This window comes from Alligator sinensis, unplaced genomic scaffold, assembly GCF_000455745.1.
Source record: "Alligator sinensis unplaced genomic scaffold, ASM45574v1 scaffold809_1, whole genome shotgun sequence".
NCBI lineage: Eukaryota > Metazoa > Chordata > Crocodylia > Alligatoridae > Alligator > Alligator sinensis.
In genome coordinates, this window is record NW_005841956.1 from 1,402,280 (window position 1) to 1,420,327 (window position 18,048).

An 18,048-nucleotide genomic window follows, 5' to 3' on the forward strand; every position below is an offset into this window, starting at 1 on the left:
CCTGAACTGTGCAGTGTGTGTCCACCTATAACTCAGATATTCAGCAAATAGACTTCATTGGAGCTGCCCCCGTTTACATCAGCTGTGGGGCCTGTCTCTCCAGATTCAAGATGAATGTTAGTTGGCCACGTGTTCTAGGGGTGCTGAACAAGGAAGTGCTTTTCTACCATCTGGTCCTCAGTTGGCCCTTGCAGAGTGTTTTTTGAACCCCCCACATTAGTGGCTGGGGTATAGTCCTGCACATCACTATTTTGACCAATAGAAAATATATTTTGGAAAATCAAAAGTTCCTTTTAATCCCCTCAGCAGTTGAGGTCCTCTGAGCCCAAAAGCTCTGTCTTCTGCTACATCCCCTCTACAAAGTGCCCTGCACTTTGCTGCCTGTCTTTCCCTTTAATATTTACATGAATGGGAGATGGCAGAATAGGACTCCTGGGTTCTAACTCCCTGTCTAATGATGAGCAAGTCATTTCAATTTCTCATTTGTAAATCTGGGATAACACCGGTAATACTTTCTTACCCTCCCAGGAAAGAGTGTTGTGAGGTTTAATTAATTAATGTTTGGAAAGCGCTGAGAGATCTTTGGTTGAAAGCCTGGTTTCCCTGGGAGACCCTCTTCTTGCTTAGTGTGCTAGCAAATAAACTGCAGACATGATGGGTGAGCTGTGCTAGATGAGGAGACCTCAGCCTGTTGCTATGATGTCATATGGGATTTCTTCCTTTGCCATCACTCATTCTCCCCTTTCATGCCTATGTCAGGAAGTGGCCTCCATAGGAACCCCTGATGGAAAGGAAAGGGGATATTGCAGCACCAAGGGGGCAGCTAAAACCCTGCTGGAGGACCCGGGGAGGATGTGCACCAGCATATTTATTGCTCTTTCTTTTTGAAGGAAGAAAGAGAGAAAGAATTAAAGGAAGATCAAGAGGAGGGGGGATAAAAGGAAAGGTGGATTCCAGTTTGCTGACAGCTGAGTGTACTCTGGTTTCCAAGGCTGCTTTTCACCTGGTGACATCCCTTACATAAATAGTTCATGGGAAACAGACACTAGATGCCTGGTGGCTCTCTCCATGGCCCATGCTTAAGCATCATGATTGCAAATGGTTATTCTCAAAGCCCAGCAGGAGATCGATCACTCTGACAGGGGAAGGCACTTCAGAGCTTGCATTTTACATACTCACCCCTCTACAATGCAGCTCAAAAACCATTTCCTGCTTTGCTGGTGAGTGAATTCCAAGGCTCCCAAACGTGAAAGGGGAATAGCATGGTGGGGAGGAGGTATGCACTGGACAGGGCAAATATTGTGCCAACTTCCCCACAAAGTGTTCCCAGGGGAACTGCTGTAAGCTCAGCCATTTCAGCCCAGCACTCAACAGCACCCCAACAAGAATAAATAGCAATCACAGCCCAAGGCCAGTTGCTTGATATTCCTACAGTCCTGTACTATGATGCCATTCACTTCCCATACATCACTTTCCACAGAACAGTCAGAATTATTATCCCCACTTTACAGATGGCAAAAGCAAGGCTCAGCATTTGGGCTACAGATAGTACAGATAGTCAAAAAGCCTGAGACTTAATTGATTCAATCTTTGCAGATTAGTCTAAACTGTGTAGATTGAACCGACAAGCAAATGAACAGACATTATTTTTTTATCCCCAAAATGCAGCCACATGACTGCAGTAGCCCAGAAGCTGGGGGCAGGAGCAAGTCGGGGCGGGGGGCGGGGCGGGGCGGGGGAAAGGGCAGTGCTAGAGCACACGTCTCTGCTTGTCTCAAGCAGACAGCTAGGGCCAAGGCTAGCCTGCCCAATCCTGGGATGCCGGGGGACTGTGATTTAACTTGAATCTGGAGGAGATCTGGGACAGAAGTTCAAAAAAACTATTCACCCTAAATCAGTTAAGTCTGATACTGCATCCATCCAGGTTTATCTTCAATTGGTTTTGGCCATTTTGAAAGTGGTTTATATGTGCTGAACTTCTCCTATATTACAGATCTGAACGGGTTTCCAATCACTTATACCGGTTTACATGTAATGTCTGTCCCTAGCCTTGAAGAGACTTGTTTAAGACCAGTCCAGCGTAACAAACCAGCTTCTAATACCCACCCAGTGCTGCTTATGGCAAGTCGAAAACAGTGACCCTGAAAACAAAGAACACAAGGAAACAAGTTCACTTTCAAGGTCCAGAATGTTAATGCATTAAGCACTAAAGGGAAGAATGATCTTAAAGATTAAGAGAAGTGCTGTGGCCCATTATTTTTTATATATGTATTGGCACTTACTCTCAAGTAAGAAGTTGGAAGGATGTAAATATTATGAGACCGGAAAACCCTTCCTTTTTCTGCTTTGTACAGCACCCAGCACAATATGTTCCTGGTCTGTGACTCAGCCTCCTGGGTTAGACTGCAGTGCAAAGACTATGTAACAAAATAAACAGGAAAAAACCCTGCAGTCTATGGCACCCATGAGCCTTTTCCTGTTCCTAAAATATTTTTATGGATGTTAAATGCCAACTAATTAATAAGAACATATTTAGTGAGGATTAACAGCAATCAATGCAGATCTATTATGCCTAATTATGTATGTGTATCTATTACATAGCTCCTAATCTTCTATAAATATGTTTTTTTATAATCAGTTTGTTAGCAGATATCTAAAGTAATGCAAAGAATTTGCAACACAAATTCTGGCTAAATTCCAACTCAGGTAATTACAGTCTAGCCTCCCTAAGTCCCTTTCTAGTTTCCACTGGGAATTTATTTATTTTTAACTTCCTGTCCTAAAGTGCCTAAGAGCATCACTAATAACCATGTGTCACGTTCTGCCCCAAAGGGGGATGTGGCTTCTTACCAGAGAATGAAGTGAGTGATTTCTCGAGAGTAAACCTCAGAACATATCATGTATGTTTAGTCCATCAAAAATTCAGATTAGGTTATTATTAGTCCCTACTGTATATCAATAACAGCTCTCTAGTCTGGGGAAAAAGACACTGTTAAATAACAAGAAGAATCTGAGGAGCTCATTGGATTAAATCTATCAGTCTGTCTGTCTGGGCTCTTATGTGACACTCATCATCACTGTGTTCCTTGGGTGGTGCCTTACCTCCAGAGATCAGAGCTCAAATCCTGGCTGTACTATAATTTATGCTTGATGTCATCCAAGTCTCCATGAAAGAATCACTACACACCATGGAAGGATTTGGCATACTTCACCCCAAAAGAGGCCTTTAGTTTGGAGGATTTTCTATGGGTCAATACCAATGTCAACTAACAGAGCTGTGTAGAGATCCTGAAATAGGAAGGATTATTGCAGGTCAGGTGCATTGGAAGACCTTGTGGGAGATTTAGGATGGTTACTTGTAGGAGGTGCATCTGTAGCGTTGCATGGAAGACCTTGGACAGGAAGGCAGGCAACACTGTACTTTCTGCTTAGAATGGCTTCTCATGTATACATAGGGAGCTTGCCTTTCAGTCAGCATGACTGGGCTCTCACTTTAATAAGCACCAATTTCAGTTGCATTTTTTCTTTTTTATATAGCAAAAATGACTTTGCAAAGCAGCATGATGGGGTGCAACATGGCATGATGTGTCATACATGGTAAACATGAAGGAGATGGAAGCAGTGCAAATGCCAGACTGTCCAGAGGGTGCAGGAAGCAAAGAACAACATACATGTTTCACCACAATTCAAATAATGTTGGGGTTAAGTTTGGCACTTCAGTAGTCAAAACATCTTTCAAACATCTCCTCAGGCTGGAAAACCCCCTCCAATAGTCACAGAAAGAAAGAAGCGTAACTCAATCCACTGCTCCAGATTATTCAGTGTTCAACCATGTAATTGAGATTAATCACTTCTTCCTGTGATCCTCGGGAATACCTTTCATGTCTTGAGCTCTCTTCCCCCTCTGCAAGACTTGAACTTTGATACTGTAGCTGTGATGCAAATGGAGGAAAGGAGGGAGGGAGAGAGGGCAAGGCAGGGATCCATCAGCAGGGAAGTCACAGATATGCATGAATAAAGGGCTGCTTCCAAAACCAAGGTGTGACTGCTATATATGCCATGCCCCTAGCTCAAAAGAAGAGAGGCCCTTTGGCACTGATGCAAGAACCATAAGGAAATCTCCTACTTCTACCTCCATTCTCTACTTTATCCTAGACAAAAATCTTTCCAAGACATGACACTTGTTTCAGGAACATCCTCCAAGGATGCAGGTTAGCAAGGTAGGGTTGGCATTACGGGTCTACTTGTGACCATGGCAGATGGAGAGCTCTAGTCGCATAGTTGATACCTGAAGCTGACTTTTACATGCCCTATGCTATGGGATATGAGAAAGTGGGAGTCAGAGTTGGTTCTTTTCATGCCAGGTCTGTGCCAGAGGAGTATAGTGTATTTAGAATAATACAGGGTCTGGTGCAGCTGCCTCTAACCCCATCATCTTGCAGATTTACAATGGCAAAATAGACACCAACTGAACTGACCTTGGTGTGTGCAATATTCCTCTCTGTGAATTAATTAATCAATTGAAATCCTAACTAGGATGAGCCTTCCACACACTACAGTGCCTGAGTCAGAAACAGAATCTCTCTCTCTGGGCCACTGCTCAGACAGGAGGGGTCTTACAATGTAGCAGGTGGTGTCCAAGTGCATTGTGATTTCCATCTAACACTCTGCAGCTTTGGGAAAGCTTAATGCTAGTCCCAGGAAGAACTTTACAAGCATGGAATGGGAAAGTAAAGCATCACACTAGAAAGTTATCAGTTGCTTGATCTCCATCTGGAATCTGGTAGACAGAGCAGGGATGATTCAGTGGTTTCCCAACTTGTCAAATTTATTTTTATGGAAAATATATGTGACTTAGTTTCCCCCACTTGCTTCCTTCAATTCCACTAGGTATTGTTACCTAGTGGGATTGAAGGAATTACTTTGTTTCCTGAGAGAGGGAAATAAAAGACCAGTGGTGGTAAATAGGCATCGCTGGCTTGGTATGAGCCATCACCATCTGAAGGGAGTAACCTGAGAGATCTAATGGAAGACCAGGAACTGGAAATTAGCTGTTAGCATCTGGGGTCTAATGAAGGCAGAACATGTGAAAGCAGCATGGCCAGCCCTTGAAACCAAGAGCTGAGGCACTGGGACATGATGATCTGCCATTGGGTGTCCAGTGCAGATAGCAAGATGGAATCCTGGGCAGCTTGGGCCAACAAAGCAGGTTGTGCTGTAGGCATGGATGTGCCAGCAGACTTTGTTTTTCCATCCTAATCTGAGGACCCAGCTGATGACTATGAAAGTAGCTGTCCACAGTTGCAGAATACTGTCCTGTGTCATTCAAATGTCTGTTCACCAAAAGGGATAAAGTCTACAATGTGGGCTCAGGTTTTTTTTATTTTGCAGATGTGCTGAATTCAGGACCCAGTCTTGGAAAAGCAGAACTTCAGGTCAAGGGCCTGTCTCTAACAGGGGTGCTGTCCCTGAGAACTGTACTGAAGTCAGAGGCAACAACGACCTATGAATCTGTGAAACCTGAGAAGCTAGATAAGCTGGTGTAGAGAAACAGATTGAACAGCATTTCTTCCAGTGTATTAAGCACAGCACTATGGCTGCTGATAGGTGTGAAAAAAACACAAAACAAAACAAAACAGCACTTTACTACAAGAGGAAGCATGTCAGTTTGACCTGGCTCACCCAACGTCTGTATAAATTGCATGCTTCAGCAGTGTGATTGAATCAGCTATTAGATAAATGCGCCAAAAAACCCCACAGAAGCACATGATCTATACAGATGTTGGATGAGCCAGGTCAAATTGATGTGATGCCTCTTCTGGGCATGTACTGCGCTTGGCATGGGGCACGCTGAGCTGAAAGCAAAGTGCTGGTTTTTTGGTTGTTTTTTTTGGGGGCGGGGGGGTCACGTCTTTAAGCAGCCTATGTTACTGATTCTGTTTTTCAGAATAGTACAGACTCACAAATTTCTTTGTCTTGTGTAAAACTGTCCCTGGACTTTTCTGGCACAGGCAGCACTGTCTCTTTTTTCTGTGCTTAAAGTTAAGCATATGCATGTTTGCACACAAAGGGCCTAGAAAGGCAAGCAACATAAGTAACGTGGGTGAGAAGGATGCAATCATATATACTCTGTTTATACACATGCATGCATTTGCATTTACAAATAAACATTAATGGAGCACATCAGAATCAGTTATCCCTGCCTGCCCTTCAACTTAACCATCAGTAGGCTGATTTCCAAATAGAGACTGCCACAGAATCAGATCTTGAAAAGGGATTTAAATAAGGGGATTGTATTAAATGTGTGGAGTCTTTCAGAGAGGGTGTTTCACTAGTAAGGGTATGATGGACAGAGATGCAAAGACAGCTGTGTTAGAAGCAAATAAATGAGTTGTTCAGGCTCATATCTTTGGCTAAGCAGCAGGGGGACAAGAATGCTCTTCGTGACCTAAAACATTGCTCTATGCGCTATAGAACAGCTGCCACACTCCATAAAGAAGTGGCTGCCCTTCACTGGCTGTTGAACTGCTTCCATGCTGGAATATGCAGAGTGCTTCCTGAACTCCAGGGGAAAGGCACTAAGGGAACATAAGGTCAATACTCTAACAGCTCCCCACAATACTTTTGGGGTCAACGAGTCAGCTTTGGTCTGTGCAGTGTTGCATGATGGTGCTCACACCATTGAGGTACAAGGTTTGCCTCATGACATGATGATGCAATGTCAAGATGCCACTAGGTCCCACAGGACTATGCTTACACAAGCCAGGAGCCTACACCTGGAGTTGACTGCTGGCAAAGCATGCTGAAGCAACTAAACTCCAAACCACAGCAGTTGACTGGAACTGCCACAGAGAAAAATAGACAATGCCAGTCTAATAAGAAAAACCCAAACAAAGCAGTATGTGGCAGTGAAGCAATTGTGTGCAATGGAAATGAGTAAAGACCCTACAGGACTCACTAATGGCTTTCACTGCTTACCTCCTCCTCTTATGAGGTCTTTGCTGTGCTAGTTTGGACACATCCCGCATCCCACAGATCCTCATTATCCTACTTGTGTTCACCGCAGTTCTCCATAAATATTTTATAAGCATCCTCTTTGCAAGTCTTTCTCTTGGATTTGCTCAATGAAGCTATCTGTGCTGAAAGCAAAAGGGAAAGGCAAAAAAAAAAGGAAGAAAGAAAGATCACATTAAAGAGTGTTAAGGGGGGAAAATGGAAAGGAAACCTGTTATCTTTCCTAGATAACTAGGTTGCCTTGTCTGTGCTGTCATTTGCAAACTGTGAGTGCAGCTGAAACCCCTAATCAGAACATTCGCACATGGGGCTTGTTTTCAGGAGTGCTTATATTCCCTTGTGTTGTGCACATTCCCTGAAGGGCAGGTGTTCTGCAAGTCAATCATGCCAACTCCTAACAGGAAAGTTAAAAGTGGGCAATGGAAAACTGGAGATTTTCTTCCCCACTCCCCCTTGCAGACGCATCCACCTGGTGAGCAGTACATGGCTGCCAGACTTTCTTGCTGGGAGCAACCCCACAGACCATCAGCAGCTCTGACAGATGGAAGCATTTAAACACACCTAACATGGTACATGGTGGTTTCAGTTTGAGCCCCTGGCCAAGCAGGGCTTCAGGTGCTCAGTCCCCCAGGAGTACTCAGCAGAGCAGCTATCACCTCAGGAGCCAGCAGTTCAACCAGCAGGCTCTCAAGTGAGATCTTCTCCCAGCCAACTTGCATAGTGAGACTCTTCCCTCACTGTGCTGGAATCCAAGCCTCCCTCCCTTGTTCCTGGTGTACTTGCTGCTATTCCAGCATACCTGCATCCCCCACCCCATGCCCTCCAGGCACTCCCTTTTCCTTTGTTGCTTGAAAGTCTAGGTGGTGATGATTACATTTTTCTCTGCTGCCTCCAAAAAGGAAGGTAGGAGGCAGCAGCCAACTGCATCCAGCCACTTGCATGATGTGAGCACACGGGGCTGGCCAGAACCCAGGGATTCCATTTCACAAAGACAGGGGATATTTTGAAATCAGTTTTCATTATGGTATGGATACAAATGAGACCTATCAAGAGAGGTCCTCAGAACTGTGCAGGGATTGAAAGTGTCTGGTTGAGGGGGAGAAAGAAAGCAAAATACACTTAGAATAGATCAGTGGTTAAGGTGTTTGTCTGAGAGGTGGGACACCTGCCTAGACTTGAGTCTTTGCTCTGAAACAGGACATTAGTTCTAAAAATTATTTAGGACAGAAATTAGGACTTTTTTCTTCTTCAGATTCTAGAACTAAGTAGTTCTAGTTAAACTAGTTCACTGAGATAGTGTGTCCATGCTGCAGTGGCATTTGGTATGAGGTGTTTTCTAAAAATACAAGTTGCCATATTGGAATTGACTGGTAATTCTTCTAATCCAGAATCCTCACTCCACCAATGCCTCATGCCTCATATTTCTGAAGAAAACAAAAAAAAACATCTAAAGTTCCACCAGGGAAGGATGCAGAGAGGCTAATCCTCATCTGATAAGAAGCTTTGGCCCAAAATAGGATCATTGGATTGGCTAAGCTATTGCTCTGCCATGATCAGTTGGACAGGTTTGGGGACTTGAAGCTCTGTGGGTTTTACCAGTAAATGAAAGAATCCAAAGACACTATATGGTTTAGAGTAATGAAAGGAACTGGGGGGGCACTCCATAAAAACAATGTTGTGGGGCATGTTGCTCAGGAATGTTAGCACTGGGTACTTCTTCACTATGGCCACAACTGCCATACACTTGCAAATGTGAGTAAAGAGGGAGAAGACCTGTTAGGCAACATTTACTCCATTTCCTTCAGGATCACTTCTCAGTTCTCTATAATATTTTCTCCAGAGCTTTAAATGGATCAGTTATTGGGCTTCTACCATTTCCTTTGACAGATTATTCTACAGTCTAAGAGATCTCACTGTTGGGGAATTTTTCCTACCAAGGTACATTTCTAAATAAATAAATAAAGCAATTAAATAATTTCCTGACTAATTGGTAAGAGGAGGAAGTAGATGACCTAATAAGCTTTTTCTGTCTCTAATTTCTGTGTGTCTAATTTTGATCTCACTCAGGCCAATTTCCTAGTTCTGTACCTCCTCTGACTGCAATGGAGTTAATACCAATTTAAATTGATGTAAGCAGGAGGAATATCAGACCCTAAGAATCTAAATTTTCCTTTGCTCACTTTAATCCTATTAAAGCTTGGACCTCACCTGGAAGTTAAATGCCACAAAGCTTTTCCTCTGATTCTTGTTTTTCACTCCAGTCCTGTTCCCCTTGGCTACAGTTGCCAGAAAACAAGGCATCTAGGATTCTTGTCAAGATGCCCATGCAGGTAAAGAGATATGAAACTACCCAAGGCAAAACCAGTCTCATGTGATATGCTTCACCCATGCTCAAGTCACACAGCCAACATCCATTCTAGGCCAGAAAAGAAAATAATATACTCTGGGCTTTATTTGCACCTGAAACAGAAGGAACTTAATAATATCTTACTCACTCAGGTTGAATACAACTCTTTAGCCTAGTAAATCACAAAGACTAAAAATAGACCCAGTTAATGGGCTTTCCCCCCTGTGAGAATGTATTTGGTATCTCTCCCATTTGTGTAAGAGAAATTTGACTGAAGATTCCAGGATTTCTTTGTCCATTTGTAAGTCTGTTTTATATCCAGAATAGGGGATACGGTGCTTCTTCCCAGGTTTTGAGTACAACAAAAGGCATTCAGATATTTTGGGGCTGATAGAGCTCTTCCTGAAATCTACTGCAAAGCTCCTATTGACTTCAATGAGAGCAAGTATTTAGAAAGAGGACAAGAGTATAAGTAATGCCCTTCTCTAGTCATCTGAAATAATGAATAGCATCTGTGATTCCTGGCTTTTCTGAAGAGCATGTAGAGTTGTAGGTAGTTCAGTCTGAGATGGTCAAAGATGCATGGGTAAGATACTGAAATCTATTAGATTGACTTAAATTCCAGTAGATGAAGCTTGGGAGAAGCATGCCATCTTTCAGGGGCTACTTAATTTATTCTGTTGATTTTTCAAAGTTGGCCTTTTCATACAATATAAAAATATTTTTGTAAAGTCATAAGATACCACCTCTCCTAGAGAATTCACCCAACATGAACATCTAGGTGAAAAAGGAAAAGCTTGATGAACAAACCAGCCCTTGCAGATTTTGGTCCTCCAGATGCTTTGATGTTCTCCCCGTTTTAATTTCAGTAGCACCCCCCACCCCCATAAGCAAATGTATGTTCTGTGTTCTCCATATAGAATATTGCTTCCACAGAAATAGCCATCCTCAGCAGCAGATGTGTACATGGGTGAATTTCCATTGAAGTCATCTGTGGTGATTTACTCCCACTCCATATTTCCTGCACAGATGAGAGGGAGGGAGGTTAGAGGGAGCATGGTGGAGATTATCCAAGACATGTGGAGTATATTGCATATGCTCTAGCAATCCACATGCCTATACATTTGCAGTGGTGAATGCTTGGTTTGGTCTAGACTGGGCAATACATATTTAATGGCATGGATTATTTGATCTGCAGATAAAAGGAGGGTACAAATGCCATAGCTGGACTTAGTCTTTTGTTCAAGAATGCAGAAGCAACTCCCCATCCTTTATTATATCAGCAGCCTCCCATCATTGCCATCTTCCACCACTTTAATTGCTTCCCATTGTATCTACCTCCAAATCTAGTTCCAAATGACCCTCCTGGTTTCCATGGACTTCCTGCCCACCCCCAATTTTTTTGTCCTCAAATCCACCTTCATTCCCTGCCTGCATACTTGGTTCCTCTCAGCTTAATTCCTCTCAACACTATCATCATAGTTCTCTATGGCCTTGAGGTTTGTCTTTCACTGGAACCATCCTTTATTCTTACTCCTCTCTGAGCCTAGCAGAGAGCAAGGATTTTGGAAGACAATAACAAAGGAACTGCAATAGTTGAGACAAAAAGTGATTAAGCAGAGCAGGGTCAAAACAAGATGAATCCTGGCAACAACCCAGAGCTGGAAGTAGGCAATAGAGGGAGGTGTGGGGGAGAAAGGAAAGCTCAGACTCAAGAATGTCTCCAAGATTTCTGGCCTTGAGAACAAAGACATGAGCTGAGCTAAGGAGAGAGACAGCAGGGTCAGAAATGGAACCTCTGAGAGTTACAAAAGGGGCTGCTAGGCCTCATGTACCCCATCACTGTCCTAAGAGCCTGGGAAGTCTGTTGCCTAGAGTATATTTGCTAATTTTTTTAAGATTAATTGTCAATGACTCTCATAAAGAGGCTCGCACCCCTTTCCTCAAATGATGATTGCTCAGTCCTTCATATCACCCTGTTAGAAAGGTTTCATGAAATTCAACCTGCATTTTCCTTTCCTTAATTCCATTCTCCAACTAACACATCTTTGAGACTCCCTAAATCATTCCTCTCCCTCCACCATGTCTACACCCTTCAAATATTTGTACGTTTTTGTCAGATTCGTTTACCCTTCACCTGGAGTCAGCACGACCAACATGTAACGATCTCAGCCTTTTAATCCTTCCTCGTAACTTGATCCCTCCAATCCCGAAAGGATATTTTGTCCTTAAATTTATTTTTCTTAACTTAAAGAATGCTGTTTGCACTGAATTGACCTGAGAGAGCCTTCAGATGAATTTTCATTCTATGCAGCTTCTGCAAATGCAGATCTTTGAATGAGGATGATGCAAGTGACAGCATGTTCACTGCTGCATTAGAAAGTGTTGGGCTCCAGGTCTCAGACCAGGAGTAAGGTTGCAGGATCTGTGTGAATGCTGCACAATACTAAGGGATGAGCTGCATCATTAAAAGCGGTGTTCTTTGAATGAAAAATTAAATTGGGCTCAAATGCTTGCTCACTGGGGAGGGAAAGGTGAAGGTTCCCATGTAAAAAGTGTCAGAGATAACCCCAGTGACTTGGTAAGACGCACATCTCTGAATAAATGGGTTCTGATTTCCCCTTTGGGTTTGGGTTGTTGTTGCTGTGTTGTATGATCTCTGTACCTACATGCCTGTTCCCTGCAATGCAGGTATATGACTCATTACTGCACGTTGAGACCACACCACTCTCAGTTGCTAGGACATGCACCCAAACACAATTGTGTACAGGTCTTGGGACTCCTGCTCACCACCCTTACTCCTCCCCAAACGTTCACACCCCTGCACTTTGCAGGTGTTGGCTTTGATGCCTGGAGGTGTTTGGTGAAGAATGTAGGGTTTTAGTTTTGGAGGTGGTGTGTATATAATCACACCAAGGGGTTGTCCCTGGATAATCCTAGGGTAGAACATCTGCCAAAGGGTCCAGATGTTTCTTTCTTCCTCTTCTTCCTCTCCAAGCCTCTTATATAACACTATTCAAGCTCTGTTCTGTCTCTTGTCCTTCTGCTTCTCATATTTTAGAAGTCTCTCTGCTTATGGTTGGCAGCTAAATTCTTATGATTTTGTTTGTTTTTTGTGGTGCATTAAATATGTCATGTTTAAAAACAAAAAGGTCTAGTTACTAATAGATGACATACAGACATTGGCTTGCATTGGGGTAGGGGGTGCTTTCCCTTAGCTCTGTATGCTGTGCTGACTGGGTCCAAGCCTAGCTTGCATTTGTTGGCAGAATCCGATTAGAACATGTTGTTACTTTCTACTTTGAACCCTTCCCACTTCTGCTTTCCCCCATTGCCGCATAGTGCTGTAGCTTCCCCAGCTAAGATGGCTGACATAACCATCCATCATTATTATTCATTCAGTGAATATCTACAGCCTGGTTGTTGCCATCTGAGGTGTGACATACTAAAAACAATCCCTGCCCGAGGGAGCTTGCCTCCTAAAAAAAGAGATTCACAGAAAATAAGATGTATTGGGGAAACTCAAAAAAAGAGTCTTGTGGAATTTTTTTTTAAATGTGATATGGATTTTACTGACTCATCTTTTGTGGGCATCATGGAAAAAATGAATTGTTAGGAAGGATTTGCATGAGAAATTATGCTGACTTGGCTAATTGGATGTGGGAGGGCATTCACACAAAGGAGGAAAGGGGGGCATGGGAAATGACAGCCTATCAGTCAGTGTCTCCAAAGGATATATTTTCTCTGACACAGGTGAGCACTCAAAATGTCTGGATAAGTAATTGCATGGTGGGCCTCTTCTCTGGAGCTTCACCAAAATCTCACTGGTCAGGCTACCCATGACACTCAGATTCTCTCGAGAGAGGTTTGATATTACAAGCAAGTTCATATTAAAAATGGCCTTCCTTATGGCACAGCATTTTTGGACTTTGCACTTCCACCTTCCCTTCAAGCTTGGAAGCCAGAGGCAGCCACCAAAAAGAAAAAGAGACAATTATTTAAAGAGTTGCGTGATCTTTTTCAGGAGGCATAAAACATTCCCTGAGAGACAGGCAGTTTGACTGATTTAAATTTGGGGGTGGGGGGGAAACCCAGTAGAGACCTATCTCATGCTCTGGGCACTTTTATATAATCCACAGAGTTTCACAAGGTGGAGACCTATTGTGGAATGCCTAACGCGGACTGGCCATCACCAGCCAGGAGCCCCTCAATAGGTCACGTGCCAGGAATGAAAACGGGTGTGGGTGACTCCACTGAAAAGTACCTAGAAAATCTTTCTCCCTTTATTCAGAAAATGGAAAACAGTGTATTGGATCTTAACAGCATGTATGAAATGGTGACCGCTCCAGTTAGCACAACTGTCCTCGAGCACCTGCGGAGATGCATTGTATAAGCTGTAGACCCCTATTGCAGCAAAGGCAGAATCAGGAGTCACCTGATATAATGGTGACAAGCACAAGCATTGGTGACAAGTGATGTGGTAATCCATCATGATCTATTTGAGCAGAAGCCATAAACAGTGCTCAAGATAATACACCACTCAGGTAATCTGCAATCACTGATCCTCATGCTTTTCCTTCAGCTTCTGTCTCTCCAACTCCTGGCTGTAGGTTATGGGGTGAGGGGGGAACCTTGTCTCTAAACCTCATACTAGCTTTTTATCAAAATGAGTTAGGCCCTTCTTTGCCCTAACGAAGTTGCTGCCTCACCTGGTTCAGCCTGCCAGGCCATGGAAGGAAGCAGCCCACACTGGAGATAATACATTGTAGCAGGTTTCTGTTATGACATTTCCCTCGGCTCCTGAGGAGAGGCAAGACAAGCTCCTCGTGGCTGCTAAGCTGCATGTGAATTTGCGTCTCTCATGAAGATAAATTTCGGAGCAGGGACCATTTGTCATGTGATATACATATATTTATTTTGGTTGGGTCTTTAAGCATTTTCACTTTTGACAATTTGCTTTGCACTTGGGGGAAAAGCTGAGGAGAATGAAAGTGAGGGGCTCGACACAGGGACCAATCAGTCACAGTGCGCGGCAGGACTCCAGCTTCTCAACGTCTAAGGGGGGAAAAAACTATCAAGCCCTGCCATTATATCAAACATGAAGCTGCTACGCGGAGAGCAGCAGGGGAGGGGAGCCGAGCAGGGGCCAGAGGGCAGAGGGAGTTTAGAAAACATTCTTCTTACCAAAACTATGGGATTGGAATTTGAAAATCCAGCCCACGTGGGAGCAAAGTTAGGACCAAAAGCCAAGGAAATAGCCTGACACTGAATGTAACAAAATTCACGGGGCGGAGTATGAGATGCAAAGAGGAGACGGGGCGCAGTGGCACAGGAAGAAAATGCAGAAGCAAATTGTCGGGCGTGTGCGTGAGAGAGAGAGAGAGAAAGAGTTCATCTGGAGTCCTGGTGTGTGGCTCACCCATTTATTTGTGTTTACTCTTCAAGTGAGATCATCCCAGCTCTACCTCCAGGTCTGACTGGAGACCAGCAGTGAAATCCTGCCCCCTATTGGCAGGGCTGACCCTAAGGGGGTGCAGAGCCCGGGGCAAATCAGCCTGTGCAGGGCTGCTTAAGAGAGTCGGGGGGCACAGGCTGCAGAGCAGGGTGGAAGTGGAAGCCCCGGTGCTGGCACCGTGCTCCAGGGGCCTCCTGCAGCGCGAGGCATCTGAGGTGAGGGCCATGCCGGGTGGGCCAGGCTGGGTCCACCCGGCTGAGTCAGGGCCCCCACCTTGCAGTGGAGGGACCCGAGCCGAGCCATGGTGCCCGGCAGCCTCAGAGGGGCTCTGGGCCAGTCTGTGCTGCGGGGAGGCAGCACCTTTGCCACAGCCATCAGATGTCAAAGCTCAGGAAGGGCTCCCCAAGCGTGGGGCCCGGGTGGTCACCCCAATTCACCATACCCTAGGGATGGCCCCGCCTATTGGGATCAATTGGGGTTTTGCCATTGACTTGTCAGGGCCAGGATTTTACCCTAAGTGACCAGACCTAGAGTTTGTTCCCAAGGCACTTGGGAACTGGCCCTGCACCCATCTAAACTAATGGCTCACGTCTCACCAGGTTTAGGGCCCTTGGCACAGGGCAGCTGCCTGTTGAGACTGCTGTTATTTCTGTTGGGAAGAAACTATGGGCTAAGGTCTGTTGGGGAAATAGTAACAGTGATCCATCAGAAAAGTCATGCACAATGAAATTTGATGGTTTTGTTAATATTTTTCACCAAAATGAAAGGGCTTTCTATGTGTCTGTGCATGGTGGGGGATTTCCTCCTTTCACTGCCTGCAAGGGGAGAAAAAGGAGGGAGAAGCCCCCATACTATAAGCTCTTTTCATTTGCGGGGGGGAGGGGGGTTTGTTGCAAAAAAGTTGACTTTTTCAACCACTGCAAAAATACCTATCAAAGCCAATTATTTCAGCCCAGAACCATTTTTCATTGAACGCGTACTTTGGTGGAGCTTTGGAGCCAGTTCTGTTAGGGGGATATTTTAATATTTGGGCATAAGGTGGAAGAACTTCATCACAGACAATATTACTGTTTGCGCTCTTTTTTTTCTCAGTGAGCTGCTGTGTGCAAAGTCAGACTTGGTTCTAGTGGTTGCTTTGGGGTAGGGCAGTGTCATGGTGAGACACTGACAGCATTCCTAGGACTCACTTTCCAGTCTCTCTTACCATATCCCATCGCAGCAGAGCAGAATATGCAAAGGAAGAACAGGAAAAGCAGCAGCAGCCAGAGAGGGTGCATCAAAGTAATTGATTAAAGTGGCATTGTGTGGCTTGTGATCTGCCTGCCGGAGGAGAAGGAAGGAAAGTGAGCTTCGCCAGAAAGTGTAAATAAACAATGACATATGGTTCCTGGGACCAGGCAGGGAAACCTCTAATCAGCTTCTATTTAACAAATTGTCTAAGTAACACTATGAGCTCATGCCTCAGAGATGTAGTAACTGGCTGCATTAGGACCGCCTGAGCCATCCTGGCCCCCGAAGGCTGATTGAGACGCTAATAAAACCACAAAGAGGCCTGAAAGCCTTTCCAGCTGCTTGCTGATAGTGCCTCACAGTGCTATATACATTGATTCCCTGGGGAGTAAGAAGCACAAGTCATTTCTGGCCCACTTCACTATTCTAGGACTTTTTTGCCAGGTTGAAGGAACCTGAAGAAGCCTCTCCATGGCACTGATGAGGAAATGGGTACAGCCAACCTTGTGTCTGGTGACACGTAGCAGAGAACTTTCACTGACCTGATGCAGCAGCAGTGGAGGAACCATCACTTCATAGGAATGGGCCTCCCTCCTGGAAAGTATGGGGAAAAACACAAAATCACAAAGGTGATCTTTCAAGAATACTTTTCTGAGCTGTATCCCATCCCTTATCCCTTTTCTCAGAGTCTTTGTCTTGTGCAGGATGTCAAAGCTATCTCCTTTCACCAGTTCAGCCAGGAAGGCCTCCCACCAAGGAGGCCCATCTGGTTCACACAAGGGAAGCAGCTGTATTTGGAGTTATCCCTATCGGTGCCAAGCTGAGGACACACATCTCTACCACCAGCATATTCACAACACACTCACCACCACCACCACCACTTACGTCATTCTACTCAAAGTGACCAACTGTCCCGGGTTTTGCAGGAGGCTCCCTAGTGTAAGGGCAGCATCCCAGTGTCCCTGGTGGCTCCTGGCTACATGTCAGGAAGCATCCTGATCAGAGCCAGGTTCCCAAATGGTGTTAATTACCCAGAACCAAGAAACTGGCTCACCACCATCAAGTTCAAGGCTGCTAAGAGCCATCTATGTAGCATTCAGGATTGCCCCCCAAATTTTGCTTCCAAAAGTTGGTCACTTTAAACATATTCCACATGGAAACAGAAACCAGTATATTGCCATTCTGGACTGGGTGGCTAAAATCATCCCCAGTGTAACTTACCAGCTATCAACAGATTTACACCACAGAGTAATTTGGCCTGGGCTGCCTTGCCTTTTTTCTATTCTCATCTTACCATAAGCAGTGGTTGTCTTTATCTCTGTCAGGCCCTCAGGGCCAGATTTCTAAAGGATCACGAATACATGAGGTCCACATTTGTACGGGCAATTCCTGATGTGGCTGCAAAACCCTGCATATATGCCCAAGTCTGTGCAGATCCACATATGGTTTGTATTTTTTTCCTGGGTGTTGTGTATGCACACAGGTTTCTCACAGAAGTTAAGGGTGGGTTTTTTTTGCAAATTGGGTACTTTCTGTTGGACTCCAATCAGTGCTCAGCCTGGAATGAAAAGGTGAGGTGAGTTTTGCTATGCTGCAGCATCAGTCTAGCTCAGGAAATAGAGATTCATGGATTCATAGATGTTTGGGTCGGAAGGGACCTCAATAGATCATCGAGTCCCCCAGGGTAGGGGAGAGCACCACCTCCCTTGGGAGCCCGTTCCAGACCTTGGCCACTCGAACTGCGAAGAAGTTCTTCCTAATGTCCAATCTAAATCTGCTCTCTGCTAGCTTGTGGCCATTATTTCTTGTAACCCCTGGGGGCGCCGTGGTGAATAAATCCTCACCAATTCCCTTCTGTGCCCCTGTGATGAACTTATAGGCAGCCACAAGGTCGCCTCTCAACCTTCTCTTGTGGAGGCTGAGAAGGTCCAGGTTCTCTAGTCTCTCCTCGTAGGGCTTGGTCTGCAAGCCCTTAACCATACGAGTGGCCCTTCTCTGGACC